The following is a 7726-nucleotide window of genomic DNA, read 5'->3' on the forward strand; positions in this document are numbered from 1 at the left end:
TAGCAGTTTCAATTAAGAGTAAGGCTCTTGTGTAGTCTAGTTCGGCAACCTGTGGCACGTGAGCATGTTTCGGAAGGACTTCCTTGGCTGGCACCAGTGGCACCTCCCCCCAGGGCCAGCCACTAATGTTGCCGGAACCCACAGGTGATCTGTTCCTCCATTAAATACAAGACTCAGTCAGAGTGCGTCTGCCCTGCTTTCTTCCAATTGGCCAGTTGCCTCATCTGTAGGACGACACACAACACATGACCTACACGCGCCGTACCTGCGTACAGTGCTGCAAGGACTCCTGAGGGTAAAAGAGGCAGACAGAGTCTGCCTCTCCCAACACAGAGAACCAAAGAAAGAAGGCAAGTGTGGGAGGGAGGTCTCACATGGAATTACTGTCAGGGGACCGGGAGGTATACTAATTTGGGGAAGATGGGACTTCATTTATTTCTGGATGCTTTGGAGGCAATTAATGTCGGGGTGCATTTGGGGAGGAGGAGCATACTTAAATACTTAGCATTCCCATTTATTATATAGGTTTCTGTGTTAACTTTATGAGCAAGTTATTTAATGTCACAGTTTATTTTCATTTATTTTATTTTTTTGGGGCAGGGTGTGAGGGGAGAGCTTGGGGGAAGCCCAGCACCTCTGTAAGTGCTGGGCATGCCCCCAAGAGTGACGAATGGGGGCGTGTCACTGTGACACGCCCCCTCCTGGCTGCCTAGGCCCCCTTCTTTTTGGGGGGCGTGAATAGACTCCCTTCCCACCGCCTTAGCGTTCTGCCCGCAATCTAGCGGGGACACTAGGTAGGGAGACCTCATTTTTAAATTACAGTGCTATTGAATAAACTTTGGGGCTTTTTGGGAACAAGAATGTGCACTCACTGTTTCATGTACCTATCCAATTTTTCCAAACAGGGCCCAGACAATCACCTACTGGACATAAGACAAGAGGAGCCGGAGGTAACAAAGAACAGGTAGGAGAGAGTAGAGCATTCAGCTAACTCTCCTGATTCTGGCGGAAGTGTCCTAAATTTGGGTGACAAACCTGCTTAGTCAGGACTTTGATTGGACTGCAAATGGAAAGCGGCGAATGCGGAACAGGTGGACAGTACTGTCAGAAGTGGGGAAATCAGTCTGTACCTCCAAAAAAGATACACTAACATAGGGAATCAATGTAGATGTACTAATAGCCCTAATAAAAGTGTTTGGGGTAATGAAGCAGTTTAAATAGCTTCTTATTAGCATCTTTGCACAAGTGGTAAAGAATGGCATAAAGCAGTATTTGTACTTTAAATGGGTGCTAGCATATTTTTATGTCTCTAAAGTGAACTTTTAAAAAACGTGAAAAACCACCCTCATACATGCACCTGCAATCCCAAAAACACTTGGCCCCTCCGTACAGCACCCCAAGAAGTCTATTTCACTAGTTTTTAATTGCCCCCCCCCCACACTTTTTACTTTCGCCCCCAAAACGAAAGTACTTTTTTGGGGTGATCTGTGGTAAAATTTTTAGGTAGATTTGTCCTTTGGGGGGCTATCCCAAGGGTTCAGAGTAGTTTCCCCTCGTTTGCACCCCAAAATAACGATTTTGTCCTGCTGTTCATAGGAGATACTTTTCCGCCTATTACATTGCATTGAGTTTCCGCTTAGGCAAAATCGTCCTGGAATTGAATATGGAGATACTTTAAAAATAGGCGAAGAGTCCGAATCCGCGGAAACTTTTCGCCAATCGGCACTTTTCACCTCTAATTGAATGCAATGTAATAGGCGGAAAAGTATCTCCTATGAACAGCAGGAGAAAAAAAAAAGTGCAAAATCGTTATTTTGGGGTACAAATGAGGGGGGAAACGACTTTGAACCCTTGGGACAAATCAACTAAAAAAGAAAAAAAAATTACCACAGAACACCCCAAAAATATACTTTCGTTTATGGGGTGAAAAAGGAAAAAGTGGGGGGACAACTACAAAAAATAGCGAAAGACTTCTTGGGGTGCTGTAAGGAGGGGCCAAGAGTTTTTAGGATTGCAGGTGCATGTATGAGGGTGGTTTTTCGCGTTTTTTTTAAAGTTCACTTTAGAGACATAAAAATATGCTAGTACCCATTTTCATGTACCCCAAATTTGCCAGGACTACTTATTTTCACCCAAAAATACAGCTTTATGCCATTCTTCACCATTTTTACAAAGACGCTAATAAGAAGAAATTTAAACTACTTAAGTACCCCAAACACTATTATTAGGGCTATTAGTACATCTACATTCATTTCCTATGTTAGTGCATCTTTTTGGGGGGTACAGACTGATTTCCTCACTTCTGACAGTACTTTACGCCTGTTCCGGATTCGCCGTTTTCCGTTCTTGCCTGTTTTCTGATTGAATAGGGTGAAAAGCGGGGACGCGCACAATAAGTTTTCGCCTCTAAAACAGGCGAAGGAAGCGGAAAGTCGGACAGGCAAAACTTTTCGCCTCTAATTGAATACGGGCCTCTAAAACGGAGAATGCCGGTTCTGGCGACTTAATCTGGGTGTTTAGTCGCGAGAACCGGAATTCTCCGACTATATTTCTGACCGCGAGGCTGTTAATGCTGCGCTAATCCGGAAAACAGCCTCGCGGCCGGCACTTTAGTCTGATTTCTCCTTGCATCCTGAGTAGGATGCAAGAAGAAATCATTGAGTCGCCCTGACAACGCGGTCAATTGAACAGCTACGGAAGCTACCTCCTGGCGCTATTCAACTCCGCTGAATTGAATGGCCCCCAAAGAATCAAAATTATTAAGATGGGGAAGAGAAAACTAGTGTCGAAATCTAGGACAAAGCGCTGCTACAGGAAAGTAATACACATTTAATTGTTGGATATTTATTTCTTTGAGATCAGCCTTTAGCATTATCAAATAATTTATCTACAAATGGGAATCAAATGATATGAACTTTAATTATGCTTTTTCTACCTATGACAAAACTAAACTCATAAAACCAAAGATGGGTTCAGCATGTGCTTACCGTTTTAGCAGCAACTTCATTATACAGCTACAGTCAGGTGCATAAATATTGGGGCATTGACAGAATTTTCATATTTTGGCCTCTATTCACCACCACAATGGCTTTGAAATGAAACAAACAAGATGTGCTTTAACTGCAGACTTTCAGATTTAATTGGAGGGTAATTACATCCAAATCAGGTGAACGGTGTAGGAATTACAAAGGTTTCTATATGTGCCTCCCACTTTTTAAGGGGCCAAAAGTAATGGGACTATCAACTCAAAAGCGATTTAATGGATAGGTGTGGGCTATTCCCTCATTATTTCATTATCAGTTAAGCAGGAAAAAGGTCTGGAGCTGATTCTAGGTGTGACATTTGCATTTGGAATCAGTTGCTGTCGACTCTCAATATGAGATCCAAAGAGCTGTCACTATCAGTGAAGCAAGCCATCATTAGGCTGAAAAATCAAAACAAACCCATCAGAGAGATAGCAAAAACATTAGGTGTGGCCAAATCAACTGTTTGGAACATTCTTAAAAAGAAAGAACGCACCGGAGAGCTCAGCAACACCAAAAGACCCGGAAGACCACGGAAAACAACTGTGGTGGATGACAGAAGAATTATTTCCCTGGTGAAGAAAAACCCCTTCACAACAGTTGGCCAAATCAAGAACTCTCTCCAGGAGGTAGGTGTATATGTGTCAAAGTCAACAATCAAGAGAAGACTTCACAAGAGTGAATATAGAGGGTTCACCACAAGATGTAAACCATTGGTGAGCCTCAAAAACAGGAAGACCAGGTTAGAGTTTGCCAAACAACATCTAAAAAAGCCATTACAGTTCTGGAACAACATCCTATGGACATATGAGACAAAGATCAACTTGTACCAGAGTGATGGGAAGAGAAGAGTATGGAGAAGGAAAGGAACTGCTCATGATCCAAAACATACCACCTCAAAGTGAAGCATGGTGGTTGTAGTGTCATGGTGTGGGCATGTATGGCTGGCAATGGAACTGGTTCCCTTGTATTTATTGATGATGTGACTGCTGACAAAAGCAGCAGAATGAATTCTGAAGAGTTTCGGGCAATATTATATGCTCATATTCAGTCAAATGCTTAAGAACTCATTGGACGGCGCTTCACAGTGCAGATGGACAATGACCCGAAGCATACTGCAAAAGCAACCAAAGAGTTTTTTAATGCTAAAAAGTGGAATGTCATGCAATGGCCAAGTCAATCCCCTGACCTGAATCCGATTGAGCATGCATTTCACTTGATGAAGACAAAACTGAAGGGAAAATGCCCCAAGAACAAGCAGGAACTGAAGACATTTGCAGTAGAGGCCTGGCACAGCATCACCATGGATGAAACCCAGCGTCTGGTGATGTCTATGCGTTCCAGACTTCAGGCTGTAATTGCCTGCAAAGGATTTGCAACAAAGTATTAAAAAGTGAAAGTTAGATTTAGGATTGTTTAGTTTGTCCCATTACTTTTGGCCCCTTAAAAAGTGAGAGGCCCATAGAGAAACCGTTGTAATTCCTACACCGTTCACCTGATTTGGATGTAATTACCCTCAAATTAAATCTGAAAGTCTGCAGTTAAAGCACATCTTGTTTGTTTCATTTCAAAGCCATTGTGGTGGTGAATAGAGGCCAAAATATGAAAATTCTGTCAATGTCCCAATATTTATTCACCTGACTGTATATCAACGTAGCTTTTATAAATGGAAAGGTCATTATTGATAAATAGTGAAATTAGAAATACTGATGTTCAACTTGAAGTTGGTATAAACACAAAGATGTTGGAGGGCGCACCGTCTGGATTACCCCACACCGAATGGACAATTTGCTGTAATTGCTACTGCCAAACATCACGTTGTAGTAATATTGAAAAATTAGTTGTTTCACTTCCTGTTATTTGTAGAATATAAAACCCACCAAGCAGACTCTCACTCACAGATTGGCAATAACCCAGCCACAGGTTACAAGACAACATACCTGGTCAACTCAGCATTTACTTATCTAGGGATCATGGCAGGTTAGCATAACCATCAAGTCCACCTGTACATATTTCCATTACCGATGGAGACCTCAGACTGGGAGTTAGTCAATGTGGAGGGAGCAAAGAGGTGGTAAGTCCACTGCAATGCCGGAGTGTGGTGCTCGGGGAACGGGATGGATCAGCAACAGATGGAATATAAGGAAGATGAATCAACAAGATGGTATAATTGGTTGAGGAGCACATGATCAAAGGATGAAAGGCATCAGTCATGGCAGAGAGGACATGCAGTGCTCAGGGCTCTAAGAAGTGATAAGATGGTGGCTAGGGATGGCACGGACATGAATAGAAGATTGTTGTAGGAAAGGTTGTGTTATGGATGGAACATCAGTTGTGCTAGGGAGGGATGGAGAGCTGAGGGTATCAGGAGGAGAATGCTGTAAGAGGTATGGAGAGCTGGAGGGAGGAATCATTACAGATGGCGTGCTTATCAGGATGTCATGGATGGAGAGCTGAGGGTATAAAGATGATAATGTTTTGGGGAGGGGGTGGGAGAGAAACATTCAGGGATAGGGAAATCAGGAGATGATTGTTGCAGAGAGGTAAAGTCAGGGATAAGGGGGAATTGGGAAGAGACATTTGACAGAGGGATGCACAGTAAGAAATTTGAGGTCTATTCAGAAGAGAAGGGTGTCGGAGCGATGGAGGGGTATTGAGTTACCACGAATAGAAGATTGTCAGTCAGAGATGAGTGGGGGAAAGATGAGGAAGAGAAGATGGTCAGAGAGCGGTATAGTGAGGGATGAGGGGGAACTCAGGAAGAGAAGATGGTCAGAGAGTGGTATAGTGAGTGATGAGGGGGAACTCAGGAAGAGAAGATGGTCAGAGCGGTATAGTGAGGGATGAGGAGGAACTCAGGAAGAGAAGATGGTCAGAGAGTGGTAAAGTCAGGGATGAGGAGGAACTCAGGAAGAGAAGATGGTCAGAGAGAAGCATGGTCAGGGATGAGGAGGAACTCAGGAAGAGAAGATGGTCAGAGAGAAGCATGGTCAGGGATAAAGGAGGAACCCAGGAAGAGAAGGTGGTCAGAGAGAAGCATGGTCAGGGATAAAGGAGGAACTCAGGAAGAGAAGGTGGTCAGAGAGAAGCATGGTCAGGGATAAAGGAGGAACTCAGGAAGAGAAGGTGGTCAGAGAGAAGCATGGTCAGGGATAAAGGAGGAACTCAGGAAGAGAAGGTGGTCAGAGAGAAGCATGGTCAGGGATGACAAAGGTATAGGGAAGATAAGTTTGTCAGAGGGAGGCATGGTTAGGAAGGGGGGGGTATAGGGAAGATAAGGCTGTCAGAGGGAGTCACGGTTAGTGATCAGGGGGTATAGGGAAGATGAGGCTGTCAATGGGGGGCACAGTTAAGGATAGGGCAGGCTATAGGGAAGATAAAGTGGTCAGTGGGGGTACATGGTTAACGGACAGGCAGGTATAGGTGAAGATGAGGCTATTGTAGAAAGTAACAATTAGGGACAGAGGAGTAATAGGTAAGATAAGACTGTCAGAGGGAGTCAGAGGAAGTAACGGTTAGTGATCAGGTGGTACAGGGAAGATGAGGGTGTCAAAGGTAGTTACGGTTAGGGACAGGGTGTTATAGGGAAGATAAGGCTGCCAGAGGGAGGAATGTCAGCAATGACGGGGGTATAGGGAAGATGAGGTTGTGAGAAATAGTTACGGTTAGGGACAGGGGGTATTGGGAAGATGCGGCTTGTCAGTGGGGGCCACGATTAGGGACAGGGGGTATAAGGAAGATGAGCCTATCAATGGGGGGACGGACGATTAGGTACAGCGGGTATAGGGAAGATGAGCCCGTCAGTGGGGGGACACAATTAGGGACAGGGGGGTATAGGGAAGATGAGCCCGTCAGTGGGGGGCATGATTAGGGCCAGGGTGGTATAGGGAAGATAAGGTTGTCAGTGGGGGGCATAATTAGGTGTAGGGTGGTATAGGGAATATAAGGTTGTCAGTGGGGGGGCATGATTAGGGTCAGGGTGGTATAGGGTAGATAAGGTTGTCAGTGGGGGGGCATGATTAGGGATGTGGGGTATAGGGAAGAATAGGTTGTCAGTGGGGGGCATGATTAGGGTCAAGGTGGTATAGGGAAGAGAAGGTTGTCAGTGGGGAGCATGATTAGGGTCGGGGTGGTATAGGGAAGATAAGGTTGTCAGTGGGGGGCATGATTAGGGAAGATAAGGTTGTCAGTGGGGGGCATAATTAGGAGTAGGGTGGTATAGGGAAGATAAGGTTGTCAGTGGGGGGCATGATTAGGGTCAGGGTGGTATAGGGTAGATAAGGTTGTCAGTGGGGGGCATAATTAGGAGTAGGGTGGTATAGGGAAGATAAGGTTGTCAGTGGGGGGCATGATTAGGGTCAGGGTGGTATAGGGTAGATAAGGTTGTTAGTGGGGGGGGCATGATTAGGGATGTGGGGTATAGGGTAGATAAGGTTGTCAGTGGGGGGGCATAATTAGGGTCAGGGTGATATAGGGAGGATGAGGTGGTCAGTGGGGGGCACGATTAGGTATGTGGGGTATAGGGAAACTCAGCCTGTCAGTGGGGGAGCACGGTCAGGGATAGAGGTGGGGGGTAGGATGTCACTATGGCGGTCAGATCTCTGGGTGAGTGGTTAGTCCCCTCCCCAGCACACACAGTCCACCGGGCCGCTCCCCCCCATCAGCATGTTTCCCTCTCATCCTCCCCATAACAAGCCGCCCCG

At 45.3% G+C, this 7726-nt stretch overlaps 1 protein-coding gene across 3 annotated transcripts in view; it reads right to left on the reverse strand.

Moving 5' to 3' along the window:
* RSF1 (remodeling and spacing factor 1) overlaps nucleotides 1-7726 on the reverse strand; it is a 43925-nt gene that overhangs the window by 35720 nt on the left and 479 nt on the right. The window contains exon 1 of one of the 3 annotated variants that reach the window (XM_088473802.1): nucleotides 4964-7606. The exons of the other annotated variants lie outside the window; for them this stretch is intronic. The gene's annotated coding sequence lies outside the window, so the exon portion shown is untranslated. Of the gene's footprint in view, nucleotides 1-4963; nucleotides 7607-7726 lie in introns of those variants that run through there. 3 annotated transcript variants of the gene reach the window in all.

This window comes from Taudactylus pleione, unplaced genomic scaffold (assembly GCF_031769625.1).
Source record: "Taudactylus pleione unplaced genomic scaffold, aTauple2 ptg000140l, whole genome shotgun sequence".
Lineage (NCBI taxonomy): Eukaryota > Metazoa > Chordata > Amphibia > Anura > Myobatrachidae > Taudactylus > Taudactylus pleione.